This window comes from Carassius auratus, unplaced genomic scaffold (assembly GCF_003368295.1).
Source record: "Carassius auratus strain Wakin unplaced genomic scaffold, ASM336829v1 scaf_tig00217462, whole genome shotgun sequence".
In the NCBI taxonomy this organism is placed as follows: Eukaryota; Metazoa; Chordata; class Actinopteri; order Cypriniformes; family Cyprinidae; genus Carassius; species Carassius auratus.
Window position 1 is genome coordinate 66,878 of NW_020529085.1, and position 21,113 is coordinate 87,990.

The 21,113-nt window shown below is 36.2% G+C and overlaps 1 protein-coding gene across 2 annotated transcripts in view; it reads left to right on the forward strand.

The window, feature by feature from the left end:
- The window catches only part of LOC113101067 (beclin-1-like), a 58,597-nt gene that overhangs the window by 8,870 nt on the left and 28,614 nt on the right, over nucleotides 1-21,113 (forward strand). The gene's annotated exons all lie outside the window — the stretch shown is intronic.

Sequence of the window (21,113 nt, forward strand, 5' to 3'; positions counted from 1 at the left end):
ACTGGTGGTTTAATTTCATATTTAAAGGGGGGGGGTGAAATGCTCGTTTTCACTCAATATCCTGTTAATATTGAGTATCTATAGAGTAGTACTGCATCCTTCATTACTCCAAAAAGTCTTTAGTTTTATTATATTCATAAGAGAAAGATAGTCTGTACCGATTTTTCCCGGAAAAACAGGAGTGGCTGGAGGCGTGACGTGTGGGCGGAGCTAAAGAATCACGAGCGCCAGTAGGCTTTTGCGTTGAGCGCGTCTGGAAGCTGTGACACCGTGAGGACAAAACCAACCAAAACAAACCACGGCTAACAGTCAGATTCAGCGTATATTTATGATCCAGAATCAGATCCAGAGGCTGAAATTGAACAAGAGCAGCATCAGCAATCAGTCTCTATGTGGTATGTACTGAAACTGTATATATTTGCTTAGCGGTTTTGGAAAATGACTAAGTTCCACTTTCTTTGTCGTCTTTTTTTTTTTTTTTTTTTTTTTAAGCTGTACATGTGGAAAGTGCAGTTTGATGACAACATCGCATGTTGTTTACTTGATGTGCTTACGCGCCGATAGCTAAGTTAACAACACAGAGATATTTGAAGCAGTTTTACTCGTGCAGTTTGATAACAACATCGCATGTTGTTTACTTGATGTGCTTACGCGCCGATAGCTAAGTTAACAACACAGAGATATTTGAAGCAGTTTTACTCACTGCATGCGGTTCCAACACACGATCGTGACCCTTTTTCGTTGGGACTGCATTATCCTTAAGAAGTAAACGATGTGCAAATCCGGCGTCAAACTGGGCCTTGTTTGTAAAACAAGCATCTTCGAAATGCAGGGAACAAACACAAACACTTGCACAACTCCGTTGATGCTCTGTAAAAATAAACTCCATCCACTGGTCCCTTAATGCTGTTTTTTTTTTTTGGTAATCTATGCAGGGTTGTCTTGCCCTGGCAACCAAAAACACACTTCTTTTATGACATTTCGCGACGCTCTCGCTCTGATCAGTGAATGTCTGTTGTGCTCTCAGTGCTCTGCTATACAGGAGCGTGCGCTTTTCCGGCAGAAGTGCCCTTAGGACCCATATAAGGAAATTCCGCTCCATCTAACGTCACACAGAGCCATACTCGAAAAAAACTTTCCGAAACTTGTGACAAACCGAAAGGAGTATTTTTGGAACAGAAATACTCCTTCAAACGTACAACTTAATTTTTGAAACTTTGTCCATGTTTAGCATGGGAATCCAACTCTTTAACAGTGTAAAAAAATCTGTATGCATGAAATAGCATTTCACCCCCCCTTTAATGTCGAGCCCTGATATACATATGCAGTCATGGCCAAAAGTTTAAGCAGTGACAAAAATGTTGTTTTGCAAAGTTTGCTGCTTCAGTATTTGTCGATAATTTTCCACGTTTCTATGGTATACTGAAAAACAATGATAAGCATATCAGTAGTTTTAAATGGCTTATTTTGGCAAAAAATAAAAAATAATTATAAAGTATTTTACCTTAATTATAAATATAATTATAAAGTATTTTACCTTGTTCTTCATAACCCAGATATGGGCAATTAAGTGGTATACGGTGACTTGAGTCAAATTTTTATTGACTTCAGGCTTGGCTCAGACTCAACCTGAAATGACTCCACTGAGCCTGGTTTCTCCCAAGGTTTTTTCTCCATTCTGTCATCGATGGAGTTTTGGTTCCTTGCTGCTTGTCGCCTCTGGCTTGCTTAGTTGGGGTAAACTCATTTACAGCGATATTGTTGACTTGATTGCAAATGATTGCACAGATACTATTTAAACTGAACTGAGATGATGAAATCACTGAATTCAACGATGAACTGCTTTTTACTGTCATTTTGCATTATTGACACCCTGTTTTTCTAATTAATGTTGTTCAGTTGCTTTGACGCTATCTTTTTTGTTTAAAGCGCTATATAAATAAAGGTTACTTGACTTGACTCCAGACTTGACTTGAAAGACACCATCTGGACTGAAAGGGATAACACAGCACCATTTTAAATAAGCAGTGCGTAAAAACAGTGCAGTGGATCACATAACAAGCGTTTAGGGTTGTCCTCTAATATTTTTATCAAAATCCAAATGGGCTTTATTCGAGTCCTTTCAGCTCCGTGTGCTGTCTCTCTTTCTCCGGATGTATGCTGGTGCCAAGTTCTAGAGCTGCAGATGACACCGTTATTTTAACCACAACAACAAACAATCGAACACACCTGGGGCCTGTACCATGAAGCTGGATTAGGTGGCTAGCCAGCTATGTTTCAGCTTAGTTGCCGCCAACCCTGGGTTTTAGGTACTATGAAAGTAGCTCGGCTTTAATCGGTGTTCGTTGCCATGGTATCTTACGCTACACGGCTAACCTGCTCCGGGGCAGGTTATGTTCTGGATTCAAGATCTCAAACTGAAGGTGAACCAATCAGATGTGAGAGAAGTGACATATGTCTGACACAAAGTCACTCCAGTTTATCTTGCTCCAAATTAAAGGTCACTTATGGTTAAAAAAAATAAATAAAAATTGAAGTCTGGCTTTAATGATAATAGTCATTTTTTGATTTATATAATTATTGTGATTCATATGATTATTTATCTCTTACACGCAAGCAATTTTAGTTTAACAGTTTTTTAAAATTATTTTAAATAAATATTAATGTATACAGATCATGCAATATAAATAAGCTGTAGTATCAAAAGATTGAACTATTTAAAAAATTACAAATCTGAATTTACATGTTCAAGTCTCTATCACTATATATTTTCAAATGTATAAACTAAGTTAACAAGTTCCACTTGTGACTACACTGATGGAGCAAGATCATTTATTTTATTAGTCCTCCGTCATTTTTCATATGACATTTAAATTTGTCATGATCTCTCAACCTTTAGCAAAACCTTTAACTTTTAGTTTTCAATCTCGCTAGGTCTCTCACGAGAAGTAAATCAAACTTGCTTTGTATTGCAAGATTGGCTTTTCGCCAGTGATGTCACGCATTCAAGTGAACGCGCTCCACAAACTCAGGATCAAAGCCTGAATTGACAAAGAAAGTTGACGAACAGCATCATGGTACCAACAAAGCCAGATTGGAGAGGTTTGGTTTTGTCAACTCAAAACTAATCCTGTAACTCTGAATTTGTTCAGCTACCATCATGGTACAGGCCCCAGAAAACAGCAATGCTGCAAATATAGTTATTTTTCATACTCTATTTATCAATCTATAACCTATATGATTCTGACTGTTCAAACTAGATGTGACAAGACTTTTCTGATTTAGCATTATTATTCTGTAGGCCAAGAACATTTCAAATTAATCATGTAATTATAATTTGAATAATTGTTGTTAGATTGCTAATATAGATCTTAAACTTTGAAATTGCTAGTTGTCTTTCTTTTCTGATCAGATGAGAAAGTTTTGATTATTGTAGCTACATTTGTTTTAAGTGAATGCCTTTAAATAGGCTAAAATAATTAAATGGTATAAAATCCAGAACAGAAACTGTATTTTTTTCTGTCACATGGCCTCAAATGTATCCAAATGTAATAATTAGAGGTCGACCGATTTTTGCCGATACCAATAGCTAGGTTGGACCACACTGTCCGATACTGTCTAATTAACTGATAGTTTTTAAAACGGATATTGAACAAAAACTAAAATAGTGCTTTATTAACAAAAAAAAAAAAAAAAAAAAAAACTACTGAACCGTACTACTAGTAGTAGTAGTAGTAATAATAAATGTTTTTTTTTTTTTTTTTTTTTTTTTTTTTTTTTTTTTACATCAATTTAATAAAAGTTTAACAAAAAATACATGTTTAGGGCCCTATGAAATGTTTTATTTTTTCTCACCATATTTTTTATTGTTACCACATTCTTCTTTAGAATGTCTAATTATTTGAATGCATATAACAACTTAAAATTTTTTAATTTTTTCTTAACCCTTGTGCATTGTTCAAATTCACTACCCTTAAGTTATGTTCGGGATGAAAACATCCACTCAATTAAACTGCTGTGAAAATGTATCAGGTTCATTTTTTTTTTTTTCATATTTTTTTTTGTTGCATAAATCTTTTAATCAACTTCAGTCCTGATCAAAACTACCAAATGTTTTTTTAAAAATCCAAGATTTTAACTCTTTGATTGCCAAGTTCATAAATGATGTCACTGATTTGGCGGAAAAAAAACACAAAATGACTTATTTTCAATATAAAAGTAATTGTGGCTGGATTTGTTTTTTACTTTTTATAACAGTCTTGGGAATGTCAAAGATTAATAGTAACATTGGCTTTGATGCATTTTTAGTTTTTGTGCAGCATTAGATTTTTATTTTTTCTCCCTCATTTACTGTACTTGGCTGTTTTTGCCCCATTGACTTCCATTATAAATACATTTTTTGATTGCAAAGCCATGACACCATATAATCATGCATTCTTGATTGTTTGTGGTTTTCCCTTTTGGGAAGAGGTAAAATTTTTTATTTTTACAGTTGATCACTAGGTGGGACCATTAACCCTTTAGATAGACCTGTGCAAAAAAAAAAGGCCTAGATTCTGGCTTGTATGTGGAGTTATATGGAGTATAACAGCAAATTATAGTGTTTGTGTGTGTGTGGGATTCTTGATTGTTGGTGGTTTTCCCTGTTGGGAAGAGGTAACATTTGTAATTTTTACAGTTGATCACTAGGTTGGACCATTAAACCTTTAGATAGGCCTGTGCAAAAAAAGCTTAGTTTCTGACTAGTATATGAAGCTATATGGAGTATAACAGCATGTTATATTGTGTGTGTGTGTGTGTGTGAGAGAGACCTTTGCGCAATTACCTTGATGTATTTGATGTACCTCGGCTCTCAGAACTACATGGAGTAAACAAAAGTGTATTTATGCATCTGCTGCCTTTAAATGGTGGTGATAAGTATAGACTAAACAAAAGCAAAGTATGTAGATTTAAACACTTGCATGCCATCCTGCTGGTCATTTAATGGTGAGAAGAGCAGCAAGCAACACGACAAAGGGCTTGACTTGTACTGAAGTTTTAGAAATTATTATTCATCTTGACCCCTCCAGCGGGCTGCAGCTTATTTGAAGTTGGTATCGCATTTTGGTTCATTTTGGTGCCGCAGCGGTAACTGTAATTCAGTCGCTTGTTAAAATCATTCGCGAAACTACCGCCAGGTGGCGCAAAGGGATGGATTGCGAAATGAATGTAATTGTAAAATTAGATAAAAGGAAGTAAAACAACAATAACATTATGATATAACATTGTAACATTAAAAAAAAAAGTCTTAGGCTACATTCTACTAAACATAAATTAAAAAGACCTTTACACAAAGGATCATATGCATGCTATTTTTATTAAACAGTAAATAAATATAAGGCCTGTGTGTGTGTGTCACATATATATAGGCTAAATGTTTTCATTTTCATTTCGGTTCATTCTTGGTTTAAAAAAAAATCTTCAGGTTCCGTATGAAGAGCGAAATGGGAATGGTCCAGCATTTAGCAATAATTAGTATTAACTCTTTTATTATTCTTGATATTTCAAACTACCAACATTTAGCATTTTTGAATTATGCCTTATGTGTGACCAAAAATTAAGTATTGTTTGTTTCAGCTGTTTGATCGCTCCGGTGCCTCGTGCACATTCACTGGAAACTGCAGTCGTTCACCAGACATTCAGCTTTAGCACTTTGACATATTGTTAATTATGATTTTTTTTCAATCTATACTGAAACATGCGTGAACTACACAACCTATTTACTTCATGAATAATAGTTAAGCTTCAAATGGGCAACATCACGAATATGGAAACGTTTGGATTTCTCCTGAATGAGAAAGCCCAACCTTATGCTTAGCTTTAAATTATTATTATTATTATTATTATTATTATTATTATTATTATTTATTTATTACTAAACATATATTATTATATACTGCGATTATATTTATCCATTAGAATTATATATTTTTCATCTGAAAATGACTTTGTTCATCACATTTACTTCATGCGCTCTGGCGCAGATCAGCCTCCCGCGATGCTCAGCTGTGGACAATTTAAAAATGTTTGATATAAAGGTTGCTGTCTTATTTTATACAGGAATTGTTAATTTAAAATAATCAAATTTTATTGTTAGTTCTAATTGTATTGTTAACACAAGTTAATTTAGGCTATTTAACATGCATTGTGACATTTTACCATTTTTTACTTATAAACTCCTTGAGAATTTAAAGTTAGTTTAATAGTATTTAAATTCAAGTAAAAAAAAAAAAAAGGTTTTAATTGCTTAAATTATTTTTATTAATTAATAATATGTTATCATTGTTATTCTTTAAGAAAATAAGGGAAAAAATAAGGGATTATCCGAATGCTTTACCTATGTATGGAGGCTACAATTATTCAAAAAAATAAAATAAAAAATAATAAAATGTCATAAAAAAATACCATTGGCCTGAGTAATTTTGACCATTGTAGAATTGTGACTTTAAAGGTTAATTTATGGAAATTACTAATGGCATGGATTTTAGAGCATATAACAACTGAAGGTTTATGAAACAGCCAATTAAGCATTTTTTTTTTTTTAAATAACACAACTTAAAGTTGTGAACTAAAATATTATTTCGACCATACAGCATGTGAATAAATAAAATGCATACTTTTCATAACATTTCATTATTCATAAAATGCATAACGTTTCTGGTGTTTGGATTTGTACTTCAATATAATGAGCTCCAAGTTTAAGAATAGCCCTAGACTAGTTTCTCTCTCTTTCTCTCTCTCTCTCTCTATTTAAAGGGGGGGTGAAATGCTATTTCATGCATACTGAGTTTTTTACACTGTTAAAGAGTTGGATTCCCATGCTAAACATGGACAAAGTTTCAAAAATTAAGTTGTACGTTTGAAGGAGTATTTTTGTTCCAAAAAAACCTCTTCCGGTTTGTCACAAGTTTCGGAAAGTTTTTTTCGAGTATGGCTCTGTGTGACGTTAGATGGAGCGGAATTTCCTTATATGGGTCCTAAGGAACTTCTGCCGGAAGAGCGCGTGCTCCCGTATAGCGGCGCACTGAGAGGCTGAGCACAGACAATCACTGATCAGAGCGAGAGCGTCGCGAAAAGTCACAAAAGGAGTGTGTTTTTGGTTGCCAGGGCAAGACAACCCTGCACAGATTACCAAAAGAGAAACAGCATTAAGGGACCAGTGGATGGAGTTTATTTTTACAGAGCATCAACGGAGTTGTGCAAGTGTTTTTGTTTTATTCCCTGCATTTCGGATTGCACATCGTTTATTTCTTAAGGATAATGCAGTCCCAACGAAAAAGGGTCACGATCGTGTGTTGGAACCGCATGCGGTGAGTAAAACTGCTTCAAATATCTCAGTGTCGTTAACTTAGCTATCAGTGCGTAAGCACATCAAGTAAACAACATGCGATGTTGTTATCAAACTGCACGAGTAAAACTGCTTCAAATATCTCTGTGTTGTTAACTTAGCTATCGGCGCGTAAGCACATCAAGTAAACAACATGCGATGTTGTCATCAAACTGCACTTTCCACATGTACAGCTTAAAAAAAAAAAACATAAAGTGGAACTTAGTCATTTTCCAAAACCGCTAAGCAAATATATAAGGTTTCAGTACATACCACATAGAGACGCCTTTGCTGATGCTGCTCTTGTTAAATTTCAGCCTCTGGATCTGTGTCACAGCTTCCAAACGCTATCAAAGCAAAAGCCTACTCGCGCTTGTGATTCTTTAGCTCCGCCCACACGTAATGCCTCTAGGCGCTCGTGTTTTTCCGGGAAAAATCGGTACAGACTATTTTTCTCTTATAAATATAATAAAAATAAAGACTTTTTGGAGTTATGAAGGATGCAGTACTACTCTATAGGTACTCAAGATTAACAGGATATTGAGTGAAAACGAGCATTTTACCCCCCCCTTTAACAGCATTAGCTAAATGATATACGTCTTCCTTCCGTTAGAATGAATGTTTTCCTGATTTGCTAAATGTTGGGCTTGTGATGAATAAGTTTTATTCGCCTCAATTTGATTTAGTAAAGTCAAACCGCAGACAGTGAAGCTGCATCACTGAGCGCGAGTCCCGCTGGCCTGTGAGGCGGGAACAGAGGATTCTGCTTGGTCTTAAAGCCTTCCGCAAACACCCACGATCACAAATAACAATGATTTTCGTAAAATAATGATTAATTATTAATTGATGATTTGTTATTATCATTATGGTCCTGTGAAAATTATAATATGGACTGTGAGAGTGAATACAAAGAGTAGATGGCAACGGAAAGACCACTAATGGGCTCATTCAGCTAAGTTAAACAGTACTGTTCAAAGGTTTCATGAATTCATGCCAAAACATTAATAAATTAACTGTTATAACATTTTAAATCTCATTGAGTCAATGTTTTCCATTTTGTTCATACAGATATATCAGTTTTTACAATTTTGCCACATGATTACAGTTTAACCTGAAAATGACATCTAAACTCTTAAAAAGAGAAGACTTGCAATAAGTTTATTGTCACCTATCACTTATTTAATGCTTATTGAGCAGTGGTTCCCAACCTTTTTCAACTCGCGGCCCACACAACCAAACAAATATGTTTGTGCGGCCCACTGCAAAAAAAATAAATAAATAAATAAAATAATTGACCCCGCTATTGTTGGGTTAATAACTTAGTACTCAGAAGCTAGATTGTTAACTTGTCTTCATTGAATGAACTGGCAATGAACAGAAAATAACTTGGACTGGCACCGCTTAGTACAACTGTTGTTGTTCTGTAACATATGCAGCAAAAATATCTAAGATAAATTGGAGATTTATTCTTAAACCAATCAGCGAGCTTGAATAGTGGAATCATAATTACAGTTTAATATTTATTTTTTTGTTATTTAATAATATATATATGAAATGATGTTATTATGTTACAACTTAGACATTTTTACATATATGAACAACATTATTATTTATTTTGATAGTAACTGGCGGCCCACTTGTAATACCATAGGTTGAAAACCAATATTAATTGTCACGCGAGGAGCACAAGACAGACACAGTGGGCGTGGCGTCAGGCCTCGGAGAGGCTTTTATTAACAGAAATCATAAAACAAAGGGAATAAAAGTGGCCAAAGGGGGAAAGTGTCCAAAGTAACAGGGAATCTGGTGTCCTCGTCGTGCTGCGGGATTTGTGTAGGTCGGGCAGTGTTCATCAAGGAAGGGTCCAGGCAAGGGGCGGAGTCCGGCGGCCGCACGCGCTCCCCTCCTTGGTCCGGGGCGCGAGGGGCGGCGGCTTCTCCTAGCGGCCGCGTCTCTCTCGTTGGCCGCGGCGCTGGTAGGGGATGGACGGCCCGGCATCCTGGCCCGTCGGCCGTGTATACGGGTGCGGTTCCCATCCGGATCGCGGGTCCGGCAGCTCACGTCTTGGTGGCGCGGGAGTCCCTCAACGCACCCTTCCTGGACCCACGAGGACACCAGTGTGCATGCACGGGGAAGAGACCGGTCTCCTGAGGAGAGGCGCGTTGGGCTTTTAAACAGCGGCGGTAATGAGGCTCCACTTCCTTCAGGTGTGCCCCATCACACGCCGCCAGCCCTGACTCGTCCAGCGCCCCTCCTCTCACACACCCACTCCAGTCGGGAGCCTGGTGAAGGGCGGCGATTTAGGACGGGGTGCCGGTGACAATCAGGGAGGAGGCAGCTGACTCGTCACATAATATATTAGTCTAATCATTTACTTTCAGTGTGTGTGTCTGTCTGTGAGCCTATTCTCCATTTTGGATGTGTTTAACTGTCATCCATACATCCAGGTTGGCCGAGACCACCCCAGAGGCCTAAAATACTTGAATCCCGGTAAATGCTGCTTGCAGCTTTAATTATTATTAGGGGTTCAAGCACGCAGTGCTGAAACCCTATTGTAATTGTAAGGCTTTTTATTATTATTAGGGGTTCAAGCACGCAGTGCTGAAACCCTATTGTAATTGTTAGGATTTTTATCATGAAGTTGGCTTGAAAAAGCTAACTTACTGATCTACTATTTATGTTCGCTTGGCAACAAGCCAACATACTGTAATGCTATTTAAACTTATTTTTATTTTTATGTTGGCTTGGCAACAAGCCAACATACTGTTATGCTATTTAAACTTATTTTTATTTTTATTATTATTATTCTTTTGAGACAGAATTACAAACGTATCTCCTCCTAGGGCTTTTAAGCCACAAGCCCCAAACTCGGCAGACACCTGCGGGATATAGCGGTGCAGGTTGCTATATCTTTTCAGAGTGATCAGACTTAAAGTTCAGACTTTTTTTTTAATTAATTTTTAAATGTAAAAATACATTACCCATAGACTTACATTGTCTGAGAAAAATTGCGCCCCTACAGTTGCAATGAAATTTAGGGGAGGAGTCGGGTTTCGTTTCACTTTTAAACCGGTTAAAAATACAAGTAAATAATACAATTTCCTTCAAACTGACAAGCTAGACCAACATATCTGATTAGTACAGGGGTTAGGGCTCATTAGTAATATATTTCTGGGCAGAGAGCAGTCAGAAAGACGGGAGAAGAATCACGGCTGCTCAGCTCAGGCTGTCTCCACGGAGCTCACAACGAGCGAATTCATTCTTATTTAAGAACTTTTAAAACGGCGATTTCACGCAATCCACACGTTAGAACACACCAAGAGCTAAATTCAGATGTCTCGCGGCGTCGAAACGACGTTGATCTCCGACGTCGATCCAACATCGTTTTGCTCATCGGGTTAACGTTGATCCGATGTCAGGCGCGCCATTCAAAAATAACGGAAAATCGACGCAATTGGTTGTCTTACCTAACGTTGAACCGACGTCGATTTTCAGTCAGTTGAAACGACGTCAGAGAATCAATACGTTTTCAACATAAAATCGATCTAATTGGTTTGCTTACCTAACGTTGAAACGACGTTGATTTCATTTTGGTAAAACTACTTTACTATTAACATTTTCTGCTTGTTTTAAAAATCTCACACCTTACTACTAAATAAATTAGCATGTATAAGTAAAACGTTATTAAACACATCACATTCAGTCACAATTTCTTTATTATTTATACAATACAGTTTATACACAGTTACAAATACACAAATAGGTATAAAGTATATTATATGCTAATATAAATTGTGTCAAGTAACAAATTAAAAGCTATATTCACTGAATAAAAAATAAAAAAAGACCAAATGTCTTTGACTTATTTTCAGTGGGTCACAAAAGAAGATGCAAGGCAGAACCTTACAAACTGACAGCCTCAGTCACAGTTCACTATCATTGCTTTTCTAAATATATATTATATATATACACATATAAAAAAATAATGGTGACTGAGGCTGTCACTCTTTGCTTTTGTGTTCCACAAAATAAAAGACATATGAGTGAGATGATGGTTTATAAAGAAGACAGAGGTACATAGATCAATCAGTTTTCATTTGCAATCAAAACTTGAGTTGTTTGTAATATCAGAGATGTGACCTTATCAGGTCAGGTTTGATCGTGTAGGCCACAATTGAGACACTTTGTACATTATTATAACAAATTTGAGCACTTGTGACATTGGAATTTCAATAAATCATAAAGAAAATGTTTTTGGAGTTTCAAGATTGTATTTTGTATCTTTCTCTCTCACAAACACAACAAAACCTTCTCAAAATCTTCATTACAGGTGCATAAATCCTATTCTACAAAATAACAAATTCACAGGCTCAGTTATACCAGATTTTTGCAGGGCTGCATTTCACTTTGCTCATATTATTGAATATTTTTTTCCTGAAATGTGTTTATTAGAACTGGACATATTTACAGACTTTATGAGAATAGTAATATTTGTAGACAAGATCATGGTAGAATGACCAGCCTTTATTAATTTGAACAGCTGAGTCTTAAGACATTTTCCAAAAGCACTTACCTTTTCTATTCAGTTAATTTATATTCACTTTGCTCTAATTTGTAAAAAAAACAAAAACAAAAAAAAACAGTAAACAACTTGTGTAGTGTGCTAGACTAAAGCCCCTTTCAAATGCATGGTGGTCCCCAAAAAAAAAGGCAAATCAATGTTTGTGACGAAAAAATATGTGCGAACTGTAATGAAGCAGAGATCAATTAGTTCCTCGATATCCGTTCTGAGGCTGACATCGTTTGCCAGCTTAAGTGAAACAAAACACGTCACATCGTAATGTCGTGTCTTTACGGAATCTTTATGGTTTGTGTGTGAATGCACACACAGATTCAGGAAAATAACTGGCAGTGTGAATGAACCAAAATCTAACGATCCGGGAACAACTGCCAGGACACATTACCCGTGTATTATCTAGAATCTCAGTGTGAAAGGGGTTAAACTGAGCACTTGTATAGACCCTTTGCAAACATGTGACTATGACCACATGCCTACGCCATGACAGACGGCAGAATCACCGGAAGCACAAGCTAAATAGTAGTGGAAGTTTCAATCAGTTTAAAATAAAAAACACTAAACTTTATGACTTCTTCTATTGAACAAGCTGTTCACTGGGTGTGCCAATGCAACTTTCTAATGCAGTTGATCTACTGTATAACGTTTTATACCAAGTACCACCTCAGAAAATATTTGGCTGTCCAAGTACCACCACAATGACCAATATTAAAATTACAGTAGCATAGTAGGCCTAACTATTCAGCTAACGTTACTGCTCTGCACAGTTAAAAAACGATGCAATTTTATTCCTAATAAGAATATTTATTGTTGTCAGCTACTTTAACATTGTAATTACACAGTTTGACCATTATCAAACTGTAGTGAAAAAAAGTAAAAACAAAAAACATTACACGAACGAACACGAACTCGTTTGACTTGCGGTCCATCCTACAGCAAAGCTCTTCTGCCGTCCATCATGGTGTTCACAATTCGCGAGTAGAGGGTGACGTCACATGCAAAGGGTCTATACTGTTGTTCTCTTATTTGTAGAATAGGGTTTGTGCACCTCAGAATATGAAATGGTGTAACTGTTGTGTTGTGTTTGCTGGAGAGAATGTTAAAAAGAAACATTGTTAGTACTAAAAAAAATGTATCTGTGACTTTCAATTTACAAATATGAATGTGTGACTATTCATTACAACATTTCCACTGTCACAGGTGCTCAGGTTTCCTATAATAATACCTTCACAGAACATAATAGTAGTAGTTAGCTATCCATGCAAAGAAGTCAGTGTGGTGTACTGTAGGTACAGCTGTCCAGGCCAACATCTGATGTGCTGATCTCTTCAACGGTCATCCCAGGAAACCTTCAATAAAAACAAAATTCATCATACATTAGCAATATAACAGGGATATATAATCCTGTTCCTGGAGATCTACCTACCTGCAGAATTCAGATCTGACCCTGATCCAACAAACACGTCTGTAACGGTTAACTGCTTCCACTGATGTTCTGTTAAGTAGATTTGCTGACAAGTTCCTCCCTGAAAGTACATTGATAACACTGTGAAACTATATTTTCATAGAGGATCGTTTAATAAAGTGACAATATTACTGTAACGGCATCAGAAATGGGGAAGCGGGAACCGGCGGACAATCAAACATAGCTTTAAAAATAAAATAAAGACAAAACATTGTGCCAGCCCCTCGCAGACGACTGTCACGCACAAACACAAAATAAAGTCCAGGCCTGGTCCTCTCTCATCCTTCACTGTCGTCGCTCTTCTTTTGTATCCCTCCCATCTCATCCGTGGGATGCGAGACCGGTGAGTGGAGCAGGTATCCCTCATTTCTAGGGTTGGGTATCATTTTTATCGATTTCGATTCTGATTCTGCTTCGATTCCGATTCTTATCGATTCCTAGTTTAGATTCCAATAAGATAAAAAATCCAATATTTAAAAAAAAAAAATTAAGTCAAACATTTAGATGTCAAATATGTATTCTGTTTTTTACAATGTATACTGTTGCAGCTGAATAACATGAGCAAAAATCAGCAGCCTACAAAATACTGCAAGATGAATTTTGCCTGTGCGTTAAAAAAAAACCATAGCAAAAACAACTAGATTATTATACATTTCAAATATTAAAACCCCTTTGCGTGCAAACATCGCTGACGGCCCCAGTTTATTATTGTTTCACTTTCACAGCACATTAAACATCACTGTCTTACTTCATCTGGACAAACTATGCATCAATTGAAAGTTTAAAGACTCTAGCTTCGATATTTGACCAATATTTTGATAAAACATTGTTGCAGTGACAGATATTTAGTGATTTATGTCAGGAGTGCAAAATAATAAATCCGTATTATGCCACATTTTGAATAGAAATTCACCTCTCAGTCATATTCAGTCACGTCAAGAGCGGTTTATTTGTGTTCACATAGACTCACTGAACAGCGTCAATAAGGATTTACAGACCAAAGATGCATATCTGCGGAGATATATGGATATATTTACTGATGTTTACTTCATATTTCTTCAGACAGAATCGTCATTTCTATTAATTTTCCACGGATTTACGCGATCAGATGATAAACAGCCTCTCCCAGCGATCTGTGTATGTGTTTGCTGTGCCGGCAGCTCGTGCGGTGTGTGACTCAGACTCTGATTGGGCCTTCCCAAAAGTCAATCTGAGAGTGTAATATCTGGACACCGCCCCATCGTGTCACATGCTTCCTGCACACTTCCTGGTAGTTATCTGGCCAAAACAACACTGAAACACCTCTGTACACACAAAATATCCGAACAATAAACCCGCGATTACGATAGTAAAGCTTGGTATGAGAATTTCTTGAGATCTGGGGCGTTTTTATAAAAAAAATCGAAAATGTACATCGGAAATGCTAACTTGTGCAGCGATGAAAAAGGCTACAAATAACATATTTTTACAACAGTAAACGACCAAATTCCACCCCTGATCGCTAAAGGAAGTTATTATAAACACTCGATCGGGGTTTAAAGTGAGTTTTTAGTAAAAGTGTACTAATAATTTCATAAATTGTCAGATGTAGCTTGATGCTAACGTTAGCACCAATGCTACTAATAGCAGGTGCTTTTCTTCTTCATAATGCATTTTTGTCTCAAGAATTCACGTAAGGTCGTAAGAAAATGTTTTGTTGTATTTTTATAGTAAGACTTTTGATAAATAAGGGCTAAATGCAAACAGAGACTGAAGTGAGATTGCTGCTTTGTGTCTTTGTAAAGCCTGAAAAACCACAATCAAGGCTAATAAAGGTGGAATAAAAACAAAAGAATAATGATAAAAGAATAATGCGGATAATGTGTCATACCTGGCGGAGGTGTGAAAGACTCGTTTGGTGAGAACAATGGAATAACAGATAGGGATTAATCGGGCAGTTTTCACAGCCAAACACACAAAATACACTGGAGAGTTTACATGTGAGATCTCACAGAGATGACAAGGGCCATAAATCAATCTGATTAGCCTTCTCTAAAAACACACATGAAATGGCATTAGAAAATATTTCATAAAATTCACCGTTTTACAGATTCGATTATGAATTTTTTTATGAAGGTTTGGAAGACTTGTGGCCTTAGCTACACTGTGTTTTCAAACTCATATCCTACATCAACAATTTTTTAAATACATTTAAAACATATGTTTTTTTATATTTTTATTTTTGTTTTTATGTTTGAGCTTATATATCTCTATTATCATGACAGTCTGAGTGATTCTGATTCCTGAACAGTAAACTTTAAAGTGTCAGCTTTGTGAACAAAGTTTGATTATATATCTAGTCAGAAAGAATCATGAGCAGAAACCTTTTTATTTTGGGTATGTAATTTCGGTCTCCATGCCAAAAAAGGGGGGTTACTAGTAAGGGGTTAAAGTCTTAAAGACAAGTAAACAGTCAGTAATAAGATAGGAACAAACAAATCAATAAGCAATATCATAAATAAATACAACTAAACAAAATTTCAGGTACAGACACTGTAATTAAAAGTTTAAAAAAACCTCATCGTTTTCTTTTTATAAATAAAATAAAGATTAATCAATTAAAGTTATTAAATATATTCAGTCAAGATCAGTGAATGGTTTTCTTTTGTTCTTTGATTAACATTAATGACAGGCATCGCATTTATTAGGCTGTTGTCTCTTTAAGCAAAAATACTGTACACGTGTGTTTTCTTTCTCATCTGTTTACGTTCACGTAAGACAAAAACGGCTGTGTTTATGATGATATACTGATGTGGTTTTCTGTATATTGGTCAACAAATATGAAAGAAGTCAGTTTCGACTCTGAACAACCTTTTCTACAGTGGAAATACACAGAACAGTCCAAGAGCGGACACAAACCGGGAACCCGCAGCGCGACCGCTGCTCTCTGTGCACGCGCTTGCGCTTCATGCATGCAGCACACAAACAGGGCGCAAATTATTTCTGTTCCTGCACTTAATCGTTTTTAATCAAATTGGAATTCAAACGCTGGAATCGTTAAGCAGAATCGAAATGCACGCGTCTTATTGAATACCCGGTTCTTGGAAATTTGGAACCCGTTCTAAAATGGAACCGGTTTTCGATCCCCATCCCTACTCATTTCCCAATCACTCCACCAGCCTCGCTCCGTTCCCAAGGCTCTTGGCCCCACCCCACTCGTCACAATTACTTTTTTAATGATCTCAGTAATAACCTCTTTAAATAAAATTAGCATTGCTAACAGGCGAGCGCTTATGAGAAAGGCATGCAACAGCTTTTTATGTTCATTTACATTTGTATCATAAATACATAGGAGTACAAGCAGAAAATGTAGGAGCACACCTTAAATCACCCTGAAAACTTACCTTTTAGGGCAATGATTACAATTTAAGGATTATTTATCAGCTTTGCATGTTCATCTATAGTTTCCATCATCTGAAATCTTTGTGAGGTCTGGGATCTTCTGAAGTCTCCACACGCGAGGCTGGAGAAACAAGAAAACAAAAGGAGAAAGATTAGCATAGCTGTTCATATTTCACACAAAAGATGATTTATTTCATCACATTTAACAGAAGTGAAACATGAAATGTTTTCTTTGTGAATACCTGTTAAAATGTAATTTAACGTTCACAGTGAGCTTGATTGACAGGTGATCTGACCCATCATAACGCCAATACTGCCATCTTGCCTGACAAAAAAATTACCATATTTTCCACACTATAATGTGCATCTAAGAGCCTTTCATTTTCTCAAAAATTGGGCGTGCACCTGATAATTCGTTGCGCCTTATGTGTACACTGAGTTCCAAAATCTGTAAAAATGTTGGTGTGCGACTTTGGTAAGCGCTCCGTTTACCTGACTGCCGGAACATTTCCCGTTGACACAGGGACGTAATACATACACTACGTACACTGGCAGCGATCAACCATGATGAGAGGGAACCCGGCATGTTTGATGAAGAAAGCTGTTCAAAAGCTGTTGCCCAGCTGTTCAATTCAGACACAGAAGATGAGGACTTTGATGGATCTGTGGGAGAAGATTGATTAAAAAAATAATGTGAGTGTATTGTTAAATAGTAGAATAAAGTTCAACTGAACTCACTGTTTTGAGACTGTGTATTATAATCCAGTGCGCCATATGGTGCAGAAAATACGGTAGACAGGAGAGTAGATTAACTTCGGTGGACTTAAAACTTGAAAAATGTTGTATAAAGACGTGTGACATCTTTTATTTTGTGCTTCAATTAAATATGAATCAATCGGTTCATGTGTGCTGCTTGAACTGAGGCACTACAGCGATCTGTAACACATTAAATCAGCACAAAACACTATTTATTGTTTGAATTTCTTAAAAAGAAAAAAAAAGAAAAAAGGGGGCCAAATTTAAAAGCTGAACACTTGTTTCATACCAGAAGTGACCTTCTCTGTCTTCTTCTGTCAGTTTCCTATTTGGTCCACGATGTATTTTTCACTGTGTGAGAACAAGGTGTGTACTGTGAGAGCAGCATGGCGTGTCAGACATAGCTACAGTTTTTAAGGAGGGACAGTTGTTTTGCGAAGGGTCAGTTGATTGCTATGATCAAAGCTGATTTTTCAGCATCATTACTTCAGTCTTTAGCGTCATATGATCCTCCAGAAATCATTATAATATGCTGCTATTTGCCAAAGAAACACTTCTGATAAATATGAATGTTAAAAAAACAGCGCTGTTTTATATTTTTGTGTAAACCGTTTATAACAGCATAGAGTTTATTTATTAATTTTAATGCTTGATTGTTATATAGACCCCAGACTTCTAAATGGTAATGTAGACTACATTTTTAAAAATAAATTCATATTTTTATTCAGCAAGGACACATTAATCAAAAGTTAGTGTCAAGAAGAATTTTCTACTTAGCAAAGAATTCTCTCTCTCTATATCTATCTATATATATATATATATATATATATATATATATATATATATATATATATATATATATATATATATATATATATATATATTAGTGCTGTCAAAATTAGCGCGTTAACGCATTCGGTTAATTTGAAATATTTAACGCGTAAAAAAAAAATAACACAATTAACGCGGTTGCCGTTTTTTTTATTTCCAGTTGTGGCCTATGTGTGTTCAACATGCAAAGAAATATGGTTAAGACCAAGGAAGGACTTTTAGACGGAAAGTTTCAGTATAAAACTCTTCCGGATTACTCTTCAGTCTGCCACAAGAAACAGCAACATTAAAATCATGAACTCAAATGTCATTGTTTAAAAAAAAACAAAAAAACAATGCCTGTAACAGTGCGTAAATCAGACCTTTCTGTAACGCTAACGTTAATAAGCTTAAACGAAAATAACGAAATAATTGTGTAGCGGAGTATTTTTTGTACACAGTGCCGCGAACTGTCAATCACTCCTGTACGCATGCATCACTGTCCTCCTCAGCTGCAGCAACTTGCGCTCTCTCTCTTCATCAAGCTTTAAAACAAAAAGGGGTCAAAAAGATCATATTGTCTTTGTGCATAGGCTATAGATTAATTAGATAAATGAATATCTAAATTTGTGCCTTGCCGTCTACGGTATTTTTTTAGAACTTAGAAAAAAGATGCTGCAGCCAATGAACAGCCAGCGGGGGCTGCAGGACGACTCAACCTCCGCAGGCAGTTTTTAATGTTTTTCAGACAATAAATACTCAAGATTTTGCTTTAGTATAACTCACAACGAGTTTCACACACCTTCTCCGGCCACGTTGAGTTGTTGACACTTAACAGTGGGAAAAGCGACACGTGCGCTATTCACTTGTATAACTTAAGGGTGAATGGGTAATGTAGTTTCTGCTCTGGGTGGGATGAATTAGGAAGCTTGCATTGTGAAGGGCGCTCTGAAAATCGGCAGTGCAGGTAAAAGATTAAAACCTCTATTAAAACAGATGTCCAAATGAGCGTACCGGTACGCTACAAGCATGTTCTGGGCGCACGGAGAGGTGGCGGTACGCTCAAGAGCTATATTTGGATGTGGCGGTACTGAGTACCAGTGCGTACCGGCCCACTTAAAGCACTGGCAATGACTATACTTTGGAATTTTTTTGCAGTCCACTTAGAATTCAACATGGAAATCATTTTTGTTTTTTATTGGCATTGATTGTTTTGAAATTCAAATGGTACTTACATGCCTGTGTTTTTATTTCTGTAATAAATATGGCTTTCAAGCCAACAGTTAATTTGGAGGATATTGATAGTTTATTGCAGGTATGTTGTTTACATGAGAAAATCTGTGTTACAAGTTAAACAAAAATTCCAATAAACAATCATATTTTGAATTTAAATAGTTTCTTTGTCTTGAGTTTACATATCCAAAAAGTTTCAGTCTTTTAATTGCGATTAATCGCGATTAATTTTAAAAAATTTTGCGATTAATTAGTTAATTTTTTTTAATCGATTGACAGCACTAATCTATATATATATATATATATATATATATATATATATATATATATATATATATATATATATATATATATATATATATATATATATTGCAGGTATGTCAATCACTCCTGTACGCGTGCATCACTGTCCTCCTCAGCTGCAGCAACTTGCGCAGAAGGGATGCAGAACGCCATCAAACACTAGAAGAATCTAGAAATATAACAAGCAATCTGTCACAGAGACAACAATATTCAGTATACATCGACAGTTTTATCACAATAAACCAAGCAACTAGAAATGTAGAAAATAGAAAGAATATGTATTTAATAAATATTCTGAACAGTTTTTATCAATATTTGTTTATCATTAGACAAGATCAAAATGCGTTTGAACTGTGACGGATGTAATGACGTCACTGATTAACGGTAACGTTAGTGTATATTTAGGTAAAAAAAAAAGCCTATTTTCAATCATCCATTGGAAAATGACCAGAAAATATTTTACAGAACTGTCAATGCCTCTCATCTACACATAAATGTGTTATTAAAATCCCAAACTCTTCATAAAAGCTCAGTTAGCATACGTTACTTCCTCTGATAACGGTTCAGATGCTCACGGGCTTGTTCGAAAACACCTAAACCATTAATATGAAGTAAATTCAACAGTTGCTGGTCAAATACAAGCAAAAGAGATGTCAGGAACAGTGGCATATGATATTTGTGCAATTTTAATTTACTAAACTTACCGAAATCAGTGAAAACAGCAGCGAGACACGGAGCATGCAGCTTGCCAGTGTTGTCGATCGCCCGTTTCCATGCCAACTCCCTCCGCTCCAGTGTTTGAATCTGAATGAACGCGCTCCAATGTTCAGCGCGCGCTCATTAAAACACGCAGAATTTACAGAAACACTCAATCCCCGATGAGCTCATTACAAAATCGGCTTGGGTGTGTGTATACTATGAGACCTAATAGTTGACTTGAACCTCTAACGCTGGCACTCTATTTGTTTGTTGTCACCGCTTGTTTCCTTAAAAAAAAAAAAAGAAAAAAAAAATCCACTTCAGACTTTAAGTAACTTAGCCTATAATATTCAGTGGCAGACGGACAACCCACGAAGCTATATAAAATAATGAATAAAAATACATTTAGTTACTCTTTTTCTTTCTGTGAGAGTGCACACGCAGATCTCCGATGCCTCTGATCAAATTTCAACATAGATCTGACGTTATGATTTCGATCAGATGCGTCGGCTGTGTCGGTTGAT